Raw genomic sequence first — 12,592 nt, forward strand, 5'->3', positions numbered from 1 at the left:
CTCCATAAGTTGCTACCAGTAATTTTTTAAGTAAGGCAAAGTGGAAAGAAAAGAAATTAATATGCTTTCCAAATTATATTCTGTCTAGTTCCCACCCCATCGCGCATCTGCACTTGAAAGAGTGGAAAGCAGAAGATAAGCTACCTTCCCCCCACAGCCGGATGGCAGGCTTGGCCCATCCCTCTCCATTCCTCCCTTTAAAGTACTGGCTGCCGTTTCTAGCAAAATTATTTATGGGTCAGTTTTTTGGATCAAAATCAAGCTCTCTCTCAGACACACACACACACACACACACACACACACACACACACACACACACACACCCTGTGCCTATTAAGTGATCAGAAAACTCACTGCCTCCCAGGCACACAATCTAGAGGTGGAACTCCTTTAGCTCTTCTCAGGTGTAATATGCTTCTTATTTCTTTAGGGCATTTTCCTTATAAATTGTCTGTATATGACAGAAATATTTCCCCCATACTTCACTTGTTACTATAATACAATGTTAGGTATCTGTGAGAAAAAAGAGCTTTAGAAACTAAATGTGAAATTGTACACAAAGTCATTGGGATAAATTACAAGGCAAGTGCTAACAGCACTAAAGTTCCCCTGGACCCCACTTTTCCTCAGCGCCCCGGCCGCCCAGAGTTAGCCACTGTTACCAGGCTGATGCACATCCTTCCAGACTGTTGTCTGTGCTTTTGCAAATATATACATGTATCCACAGCAAGACACTGCTTTTCTTAGGCGTGTCTGTGTGTTGGATGGATGGTATGCTGTGTTACGCTGCTCTACAACTTGCTTTTTTCACAGAACCATATGTTTTTGAGCCCATTTCCTGCTCGGAGGGAAGAGCTCTTGTCTCTGCTAACTCATGCAAACAGCCTCTTCTAGTCATGAGGGGCTAGTCTTCCATCTTTACTGTTCAGTCACCAGCATGGCTAAAGACCTAAGTTGCAGATCATAAAGGAATTCAGAAAATCTAACTATACAAGGAGGACTCCCTCATAGGCTGCTGGGCTGGACTATGGTGCTAAACCTATAATTTATCTCAGTCGCAAGCTCACTCATTTAACAATTTTTGACTGGCTGTCTACTACCCACTGTTCCAGGCACTGGGGATTTAAATGTGAGCAAAAAGACAATGTATGCCTCTCTGGTGCTTTCAGAAGATAAAATAATAAGTAAAAGAAATAGTGTGTGGGGGAGTCTGGGTGGTGCAGTTGGTTAAGCGTCTGTCTCTTGGTTTCGGCTCAGGTCATGATCTCAGGGTCGTGAGATGGAGCTCCGCCTCAGGCTCTGTGCTCAGTGGGGAGTCAGCTTTGTATTCTTTCTCCCTCAGCCTCCCCCCCCCCATCCCCACCACACCACTCTCTCTCAAATAAATAAATAAATAAATCTTTTTTTTTTTTTTTTTTTTGTCAGAGAGAGACAGAGCACAAGCAGGGGGAGCGGCAGGCAGAGGGAGAAGCAGGCTCCCCACCGAGCAGGGAGCCCGATGTGGGACTTGATCCCAGGACCCTGGGATCATGACCTGAGCTGAAGGCAGACGCTTAATGCACTGAGCCACCCAGGCCTGCCAATAACTAAATCTTAAAAAAAAAAAAGAAAAAAAGAATGTGTTGGTTGCTGGTAAGTGCCACAGAGAAAAATTAGAGAGAAAAGAATAGGGATTTCCAAGAGGAGACCAGTGGTGGCAATTTTAAACATGGTGGCCGTGGAGGGCCTATAGAGAAGGTAACAATCGGAGCCAAATTATACCTTTAGTTTGTGCAGACAGGAGCTTCTTTTTCAGAGAGAGAGAAAAAGCTTAAATGAGGCATTTTCAGCAGTATCTTTCCTATCATTCAGCCCTCCCACAGCTGGTTCACCTTCTAAAACTCGACGGTTGAGCAATGCCCTTGTAAGAGGGGTCAGGAAGATGACACTTCTGTCAGCCTGCAGACAGCACGCCAGAAAACAACTTGGCTGTTTTCTCTTTATCAGGCTTCCTTTATCAGGCACCTGCACTTTTAAAAGGTATCAAATTGCAGGGCACCTAGCTGGCTCAGTCCTTGGAGCCTGCAACTCTTGATGTCTGGGTCATGAGTTTGGGCCCCATGTTGAGTGTAGAGATTACTTAAAATAAATAAAATGTTTAAAAGGCATCAAATTGCTTCTCTTGACTACTATTTTGAAAAATCCTCTTCTTGTTAATCCCTTAAAATGGAGATTCTCGGGACTCCTGGTGGCTCAGTTGGCTGAGCGTCCCACTGGGTTTCAGCTCAGGTCATAGTCTCAGGGTTGTGGGATTGAGCCCCAATGTGGTTCTGTGCACATCAGGGAGTCTGCTTGAGATTCTCTCCCTCTGCCCCTCCCCCCAGCCCTGTGTGAGCTCTCTCTCTCAAATAAATAAATAAATCTTAAAAAAAAAAAAAAGACAAAGATTCTCAATCTTGGCTGCATATTGGCATGGCCTGGAAAGCTTTAACAATTTCTGCTGCCTGTGTCCCACCCAAGAGGTCCTAATTTCTTTGATCAGGAGTATGCCTAAGCATCAGGATTTTTAAAGTTTTCCAAGTAATTCTAATGCACTGCCAGGGATGAGAACCACTGTCTTACAGGCCACTGGCCCTAGTGATAATTTGTTCAACAAATGACCACAGGTTTCCAACTGAAGGACAGGTCAGCCAGAAACTAAGACCAGGGGATCCTATAATTAGCCAGATGTTGCTACTACTAATTATTCCTTACTTCCTTATACACAACTTCACACTTTTGCAAAGTGTTTTCCAATATATTATCTTTTTTGAAATATGTGTTGTCGTCCTTAGCTCCTAAGATCTTTGTAATTTTTTGAGTGATAGGAGCATCTGACACAGAGCTCTGAAATCCCTTAGAATTTCTTGGGTGGGGCGCCTGGGTGGCTCAGTGGATTAAGCGACCAACTCTTGGTTTCAGCTTAGGTCATGATCTTGAGGTTGTGGGTTCGAGCCCCGAGTTAGGCTCCCAATTCAGTGCAGTCTGTTTCTGATTCTCTCACCCTCCCCTTCTCCTTCTCCCCCACTCCTGTACTCATGCACTCTCTCTCTAAAATAAATAAGTAAAAATAAAATCTTAAAAAAAATGGGGGTGGGGTGTGCCTGGGTGGCTCAGTTGGTTAAGCATCTGCCTTCAGCTCAGGCCATGATCCCGGGGTCCTCAGATCGAGTCCCACATCAGGCTCCTTGCGCAGTGGGGAACCTGCTTCTTCCTCTGCCTGTCGCTCTCCCTGCTTGTAGGCTCTCTCTCTCTCTGACAAATAAATAAATAAAATCTTAAAAAAGAAAAAAAGAATTTCTGGGGTGATTAGGAATGTCTTCTGAGCTAATGAGGCAACTCCTGGTGGGCTGGATAGCTTCAGCATGGAGGGTGGTCATCAGAAAAACCAAGCTATGGGACACCTGGGTGGCTCAGTCATTGGGCGTCTGCCTTCGGCTCAGGTCATGATCCCATGGTCCTGGGATCGAGCCCCGCGTTGGGCTTCCTGCTCTAGGGGGTCTGCTTCTCCCTCTCCTTCTGCCTGCTGCTCCCTCTGCTTGTGCTCTTTCTGTCAAATGAAAAAATAAAATCTTAAAAAAAAAGAAAGAAAGAAAAACCAAGCTATGATTAACCATGGAACTTTCAGCCCCACACCTCATCCCCCAGGAAGAAAAGTGGTAGAGACTGAGTTAATAATCGACCATGCCTACATGATGAAGCCTCCATAAAAATCCCAGAAGTACAAGGGTTTGAGAGCTTCTGAGTAAGTGAATGCATTTACAATGTGCTGGGAGAGTGACACACCCCAAATCCGTAGGGACAGAAGCGCCTGCCCTTGGGGACCTTCCGGATCTTAATCTTATGGATCTCTTCATCTGTCTGTTCATTTGAATCCTTTAAAATATCCTTTATAATAAATCAGTAATAGTAAGTGAACTGTTTTCCTGGGTTCTATGAGCTGTTCCAGCAAATGATTAAACCTGAGGAGGAAGTTGTGAGAGTCTCCAGTTTACAGCCAAGTCAGACAGAAGTGGTGGGTAATCTGCGGACCTACTACTTGTGATTGGCATCTAAAGGGTTGGTGGGTGGTAGTGTTGTGGGACAGAGCCCTTAACCTGCGGGATCTGAGCACTTAGTGTCAGAAGTGAACTGAATTGTAGGCCATGCAGCTGGTGTTGGAGAATTGCCTTGCTTTGTGGGGAATCTGGTGTCAGAAGTACTGTGTGTAAATGAAAACACAGTCCGTTTTTCCATGGGGACCTTCACAGAACTGTGAAGAGCAAGGTTTCTTGGAAGTATACTTCCTTATCAACGTAGAAATATTTGTTTCAAATCTAATTCTCATCATATGGGGACAGTTTTTGAAAATGGTAGCCACCTCTATACCTACACTAAAAGATATACTATACAGGGTAGGACAAAAAGTGGGCCAATAAATTATATTTGCATGTTCATGTATATTCCTATAAATATATTTATATTATATATATGATATGCACAGGAATATACATGACATATTTATATTTTATTGTTATAATTATATTTCACATATTTATATATTTCAGATTATATTTTAAATATATATTTTATATTTATATTTATATCATATATACTCCTATATCCATTTCTATAATTTTTTTTAAGATTTATTTATTTATTTGAGAGAGAGAGCAAGAGAGCACAAACCGGGCGAGGGGCAGAGGGAGAGGAAGAAGAGAGAATCTCAAGCAGACACCCTCCCACCACCCCCCAGCCCCCCACCCCCCCGCCGGGGCACAGAGCCCAGCCTGGGCTTGATGCCAGAACTCTGAGATCATGACCTAAGCTGAAATCAAGAGTGGGTCATTCAACCCACTGAGCCACTTAGGCACCCCTCCATTTCTATAATTTTGGTCTTGCACTTCTGAACAAATGTTTACATATCTGATGTCTCAAATAGAATGCACATTTTGCTCTAAAAGTGGTAATAAGTTACTGTGCACTAGCATGCCCTAAGAGATCTGAGAAAAAAATTCCTTCCTTTTCCATACTTAACATTCTAGTGACCCCGCTAAGGCAGCCCTGAAAAATAACTGTTGCCATACCAACAGCTTAATGAAGAAAGTCTGCCACGGTTTTCTTCCCTGTTTGTCCTCAACTATGTGATAAATTTCAAAGATGAATTAGAGCAATTAAATTCTGCCTCCAAAGAGTACCACTGGTTATAAAACTAAAACTAAAAATCTTCCTAATTCTTATCTACACATTAACCCCAATCCCACAGTAATCACTGTGAACAATTTACAAAACTTTGGAGAAGTTTTAATACAGACACAAACAGATGTATATTCTTTTCCTAAAAGGAATACTGATTCTATCTACGTGACTCTATTTGCTCTGTTCTCATAACAAAATTTAATTATCTTCAGGCTTTGTATTTCAAATTCTAAATTTTCTTTGATATTCTGAAATTGCATTCAGTTCCTACTGTAAGCTAATTTCCAGGACTGTTATAGGGAATGGTAGGCAGCTGGGCAAGATGCACCAGCAAAGGAGAAGTCACGTAGAAAAGAAGAGTAAGCCAGCCAAGAAGTTAGCAATCTGGAAGGGAGATAAAAATAAGTATAGAGATAACTCTAATATTTATTTATCCATATGTTTATTTATTCATTCCTTCATCCATGATGATGAAGTATTTATACATCCAATAATAATTCCATAGGCAAGATGGAAAAACTGAGGCTAAAGTCAGTCCTTACTTCACAGCCATTAAATTTTCTTCTGACTCAATTCTGTGCTTTCTCTCCTCCCCTATGCCACAGAGCATGGAAGTACTAATATAGCTGTGACTGAGACTGCTCACTCTTCCAACTCCCTATCCATCTGCCACCCTGAATAAAGAATATACTTCCCAGCCACCCTCGGAGTTAAAGGCTCTGTGATTAGGTTCTGGCAATAAGATAAAAGAAGTGATAGGCATGACTGCTAGTGCCTGCCCTGATTTCTGTTTATCCCTTCCTTACTGGGATGTGGACATGGGTGGTGTGGGTACCTGAGTGGGTGTTGGTGGGGAGGGTGGATGGACCTCTGGATGTCCACAAAGGAGGATAAAGTAGACCTCAATGTGATCAGTTGTATTTTTTCATTCATTGAAAAAAAAACTTGAAGCAAATATGAAAAATGTTAGCAGTTATTTATTGTGATTGGTGGGTACCTAAATATCTTTAAAATGTTTATTTTTCCAATGTTTTGGATCTATGATTTAAAAATAAATTCCAACATTCATCAGTTGGACTATTTATAATAAAATTTTTTAAAAGTCGTTTCCATACCCAATGGAGGGCTTGTGCTCATGACCCTGAGATCAAGAGTTCCATGCTCTACTGACTGAGCCAGCCAGGCGTCCCGGAATATTTATAATCATTTGTATTTTTTATTTATTTCTTTGTCAGAGAGAGAGAGAGCACAAGCAGGTGGAGCAGCAGGCAGAGGGAGAAGCAGGCTCCCTGCTGAGCAAGGAGCCCAATGTGGGGCTCCATCCCAGGACCCTGGGAACATGACCTGAGCTTAAGGCAGACACTTAACTGGCTGAGCCACCCAGGCGTCCCTATTTATAATAATTTTAAATGACATTTTAGATGAATAGTTAATGATATGGGAAAATATTCACGATAAAGGTAAAATACTTGGACAATTTTCTGAGATTAAAGAGTTGCCCACCCAGCTGACTGATTAGTCTAATCATCTTCTACTCATTTTTAAAATCCAGTCTAAAAATGATTAAAAGTAGTCCCAACCAAGAAATCTTCAAATTGGCTTGTTTATAGATCTGTTAGAGCAGTCTTAAAAACAGTAACCTATGCTTAAAAGTCTTAAAAGTCTTAAAAGATGGAGAAGTCACTTAGACATTAGGATTCCTTCCACCCTGTTTTTTTTTAATATAGGTAATACGTTTATTTATTTTTTTAAAGTAAGCTCTACACCCAATGTGGGGCTTGACCTCAGGACCCAGAGATCAAGAGCTGTATGCTCATTCGCTGAGCCAGCCAGGCGCCCCTCCCTCTACCCTGCTTTTTAAAAAATTTACGAATATTGATGGGGCGAACATTAACGTCAAGATTAGTTATCTGTGGTTTTCTCTATGGTTTATAAATGCTCTTTTATGTGTATTATGATTTTTTATATCAGAAAAAAAGCCCTATTTTTCAAAGTTAAAAGAAATATTCAAATATCTAAAATATCTTAGATTCTAATGATCATTTTACATTCATCAAAGACACTATTGGAAGTTATATTAGTTATGTTGCTTGGTTTCACTTAAGAGAAAGGGAACGGGTATTCTCAGCTAGACCTAGATATTGCCAACAACTGGCCTGGCAGTCCCTGTTCCAGGTAGGGCTTGGTATTCTGTTGAGCATAAACAAACTCATAGAACATTAACACCAGATAAGGCTACTTTGTGACAAAAACATGAACCTTGTCCAAAAGCGCTACAGTCAAAAGGGGCACATTAAAAAAATAATAATAAAATTATCCACTGAAATCGACCAGTTCATGCTGCCAAGAAATGTATTTGAAGAGAAAATTTGCTTAAGTCAAAGGCTTTCAAACTTTTTTGAACTAGATCCACATGAAGAAATACGTCTTATGTTGGGATCCAGTACACATATACATGTGTAAATCTAAAACATAAGTTTCATGAAACAATAGTCACCTTTACTACATGTGATTCTATTTTCTTTTTATTGTTTCATTTTTAATTAAGTTGGTCACTATTCCCTAAGTTGTTTTTCAGCTCTCAGTTTGAAAAGCACTGTTACACTAGGTCTTGAATATATGCTGAATCCTATTAATTGAGATGGGATTTGACTTAATTAAGAGAAATGAAAACTTTTTTTCGTCCATCATTTATCAATAATTATTGAGTCAGGCCCTGTTAGGACTCCTGAGGTATAGCAATTAACAAAACAAAGTCCCCCACTCATAGAGTTTACATTATAGGGCTCTGCGGCCATGGATATTTAAATTTAAATTAATTAAAATTAAATAGAAGTACATACTCAGTTCCATTGCCACACTAGCCACATTTCAGGTACTCAATAGCCACTTGTGGCCTAGAGGCTACTGTATTAGAGCAGATACAGAACATTTCCATTATCAAAGTAAGCTCTTTTGAACAGTTCTGCTCTAAAGGAAAGAATTTGCCTTGTAACTTGACTAAAGTACTGATTTGTTAGCAGAGTATGAAAAGTCTGGGTAAAAGGAGCAAGAGAATTCATTAACAGATCTCAGAATGAAGGGATTCAGACCATGCACCAGGAATAGTCCAGCTGGACTGGTTCATTCCTAAATCACCTTCTGTCACCATCATAAACCACATTCTAACCTCCCTGCCCAATTCCCTCTTAAGTAAACTACATTTTCTGCAACTTCACTGTCTACACTGTATGTAACCAATTAGGAATTCCTCATTCTACATTAATGGTATTCTTGTTTTGCAAATCAATCTCATGAGTTTGGTAAATACTAATCAATTTCCCTGAACCTGACCCCCAGTGAGTAAAGGTGAAAAACGTCTAAGCTGAGAACCAGACCCTTTGCACTGTGAGTACAGCAAGGACTACTAGCTGCCTACAGTCTTCCTTAAGAACAAAATCCTGATTTTATTTAGGGTGGCAGTCAACCAGTGTCCATGAGCTGGGAGACTAGTTTGCAGCCTTCACTGCAACTGGATGGATCCATGTAATTGTTCAGTGGGACTGTAGCCAGGGCACTGGGGTACTCCAAACAGTCCAGGTTCGGCCATTCGCCACTGACAAAATCCAAAGGCAGAGAGTTGAGTGGTGGTGAAACAAGAAAGGAGTTTATTTCAGTGAGGCAGACACTGGGAAGACAGAGGACTACGGTCTCAGAGACAGTCTCCAAAGCGCTGAAAATACTTGCAGGTATATATAAGGAAAATGTGGGGCAAAGGTGGGTGGGTAAGTGCAGGTGGGCAGTGAAAGCCAAAACCATCGTCTTGGAGTCCATCAAGTGTGGTGTCTTGCTAGCTCAGGGCAGTCCTTATTGCTTGAGGGGGTAGTTTTGATTCTTATCAGGGGATGCTTTGCCTTCAGGCTCTTCCACCTGAGTGGAGACAAGCTGGAAAGAATAACCCAACTAGAAAAGTTTGAGGTCAAAATGGAGGCCGACTAAGTCCTCTTTTAGGACTTTTAGAATTGTTCCCTAGGAGGGAAACACACGCTAGAATGTACCTCTTTTGTCCTTCCCCTTTTCTTGCAGCCTGAAAGGTGGATGTGATGGTTGGAGTTCCAGCCTCTACTGCAGACCATATAGGTGGTGAAGAAAGGAAAATCCTAGGCCCCTGATGCCCATGAAGCTACCACATGAGTCTGGACTGCATATCCCTGAATTTTATTTATATGAGAGAATGAATAAACCTGTATGTGTTTAAGCTATTGTAGTCAATCCCAAAGTGATAAAAGGGGGAACTCTTCTGAGGTGCTTTTCTCATGTGAGGGCTTGTGTGCAGAGGCCAGAAGACATTTAGACCTCTTTAATTGCAAGAGATACCAAGTCATATCCAGTTGTAAAATTTAGGACAGCCTTAGATTTTGTTAGAAAACACTGAAAAAATCATGTTAAGAATTAAAATGTTAGCGGCGCCTGGGTGACTCAGTCAGTTAAGCATCCGACTTTTGATCTCAGCTCAGGTCTTAATCTCAGGGTTATGTGAGTTCAAGCCCCGCACTGGGTTCCACCCTGGGCATGAAGCCTACTTAAAAAAAAATTCAAATGATGCCAAAGTAAAAGCAAATTAGCTAAAGACCAAATCCTTTCAATTTTGTCAGTGGCTTGCAATTAGTAACTTTCCCTATTTGCATTGCTGGTGTTCTAAGTAGGTATTTTCAAGATACAGCACAAATTTTTAAAAAAATATTTATTTATTCATTCATTCATTCATTCATTCATTCAGTGAGTAAAGCGATAGTTTATTAAGTGAAGATACAGAAAAAGCTCTCAAGAGTGACAGGGGTCCTGACAGGGTTGCCCCAGCACAAATTTTTTTATTTATTTTTATTTTTTAAAAAGATTTTATTTATTCGAGAGAGCGAGAATGAGAGAGAGGGAGAGCGAGCACGCGTACACGAGAGGGGGGAGGGTCAGAGGGAGAAGCAGACTCCCTGCTGAGCAGGGAGCCCGATGTGGGACTCGATCCCGGGACTCCAGGATCATGACCTGAGCCAAAGGCAATTGCTTAACCAACTGATTCGCCCAGGCGCCCTACTTTTTTTTAAAGATTTTTATTTAACTAAGAAAGAAAGCACGAGCAGGGGGAAACAGTAGAGGGAGCAGGGAGCCCATGATTTCAGGACCCTGGGAGCATGACCTGAGCTGAAAGCAGATGCCTAACCAACTGAGCCACCCAGGCGCACCCCTCCCCCCCCTCCCCCCGCCCGGAACAAATTTTTTATTTTTTATTTTTTAAAGATTTTATTTATTTATTTGACAGAGACAGACACAGCGAGAGAGGGAACACAAGCAGGGGGAGTGGGAGAGGGAGAAGCAGGCTTCCCGCAGAGCAGGGAACCCGACGTGGGGCTCGATCCCAGGACCCTGGGATCATGACCTGAGCCGAAGGCGGACGCTTAACGTCTGAGCCACCCAGGCGCCCCGAGGAACAAATTTTTTAGATGACAGGGTGGAGCTTACAAAATATCTTGAAGTTCAAATCAGATTTTCCTAAGATTTTTTTTTTTTTAGGATTTGTAGTTTCTGAATTACCATGAGCTATTAAACATGAACCCAAGATAGAAATCTCTTGACAAAAGCCGAATTCTTTCAGTGAACAATTAAGTGTTGTGACTGAACAGAAGAACGTCTTTAATACACGTATCCACTAAATCCCTAAATATTTCCAAATAACTAATTAGAGGATTAATGGAATAGTTTCAGGAATGTTTTGCAAAGTAATAAAATTTGGGGAAAAAAGGTAGATTTGGAAAGAATTATGCACCAAATTCAACCAATATTTATTTGTTTTTTTAAGATTTTATTTATTTATTTGACAGAGAGAGACACAGCGAGAGAGGGAACACAAGCAGGGGGAGTGGGAGAGGGAAGCAGACTCCCTGCCCAGCAGGGAGCCCGATGTGGGACTCGATCCCAGGACCCTGGGATCAAGACCCGAGCCGAAGGCAGATGCCCAACGACTGAGCCACCCAGGCGCCCTCAACCAATATTTATTAACAACCTACTGAAGACACCAGACATTTTTTCGTTGCCTTATTTAATATCCCCAAAACCTTTTAACTCACAAAAATTCCGTTTTATGCTTAGGCTTAGGGAGCCTGGCTTTCCCAAGGTTACAGGACCAGTAACAGACAAAGCCAAGATTCAACCTAACTTCAGTACTTTTTTTCACTATGACTCTTAACTTCAGTACTTTTTTTCACTATGGCTTTTATAAAACTTGAAAAAATGTTTTTAATTGAACATAAAACTGGGTAAGAGTGGAGAGAAAAGTTTAGGGATATGGTATCAGCAAATGGAAATATTTCAAAAATTTGAAAATGTTAAAGCCAAGGAAAATAATTGAACGTCTGCCTGGGATAACCTGTTCCACTCATATATCCCAGAAATAATCAAGAGGTTTGAGAGATTCTTCACATTCTGTCAGAAGATGTCAATTTGTTTTCAAATTCCCTTCATGCCATTGTTTAGCTTCCTCCCAGTTACCGGGGGTCCTCAAGGGTGTCCAGTGCAGCCCTGGACCACATCTTTTGGGGAGGGTACTATTTCCTGGCTCTTTTCCATTTTGACTTCTCCATCATCTCAATTCAGTTTTGTGCTCGACTCTTTCCCGAGTTGCTTTCTCTTACTACGCAGAATGCTTCGTTATTAGATTTAGAAAAAAACAAAAATGTTGGCTGTATTATAACTGCCTGATTCTTTTTTTTTTTAATATTTTTATTTATTTATTTGACAGAGAGAGACACAGCGAGAGAGGGAACACAAGCAGGGGGAGTGGGAAAGGGAGAAGCAGGCCTCCCGCTGAGCAGGGAGCCCGATGCGGGGCTCGATCCCAGGACCTTGGGATCATGACCGGAGCCGAAGGCAGACGCCTAAAGCTGAACCACCCAGGCGCCCCTAATTACCTGATTCTTAGGAACAAAAATTTAGGTGAGGATAGGACTGGTTTTAACTTGTTCACGATTGGGAGATCCGTGCAAAACCCGGTGCTAGGGACCCCGCAGAGCATAAAAATATTTGTTGAATGTAACCGGAGATGCTCTCCGGTTTCACACAAAAAGGGAAATTGTTAACCTTGAGTGTTTGTTTTGTACCTTATAACTGGGTCTAAAGTCCACATAACATTTGGGCAGGTAGGAAGCTCCCTATTTTTAACTCTCTAGCACTTAGGACATAATTTCATTGTCATCTTAAAGCGACACTATAACCCTTTTTTCAAACAGAGGACATAATTCAAGGCCAAGTGCAAAACAGAAGGGAAACTTCTTCAGCTGTTTGCCCGAGGAATCCGCAAGCTTTCAAATACGGAACTCCAACTGGGAGATGGGAAAGCTGTGCAAACTCCAGAGACACCTTACGT

The sequence above is a fragment of the Eumetopias jubatus genome, unplaced genomic scaffold, assembly GCF_037043125.1.
Source record: "Eumetopias jubatus isolate StellerSeaLion01/CBP00866 unplaced genomic scaffold, mEumJub1_p1.0 scaffold_3, whole genome shotgun sequence".
Lineage (NCBI taxonomy): Eukaryota > Metazoa > Chordata > Mammalia > Carnivora > Otariidae > Eumetopias > Eumetopias jubatus.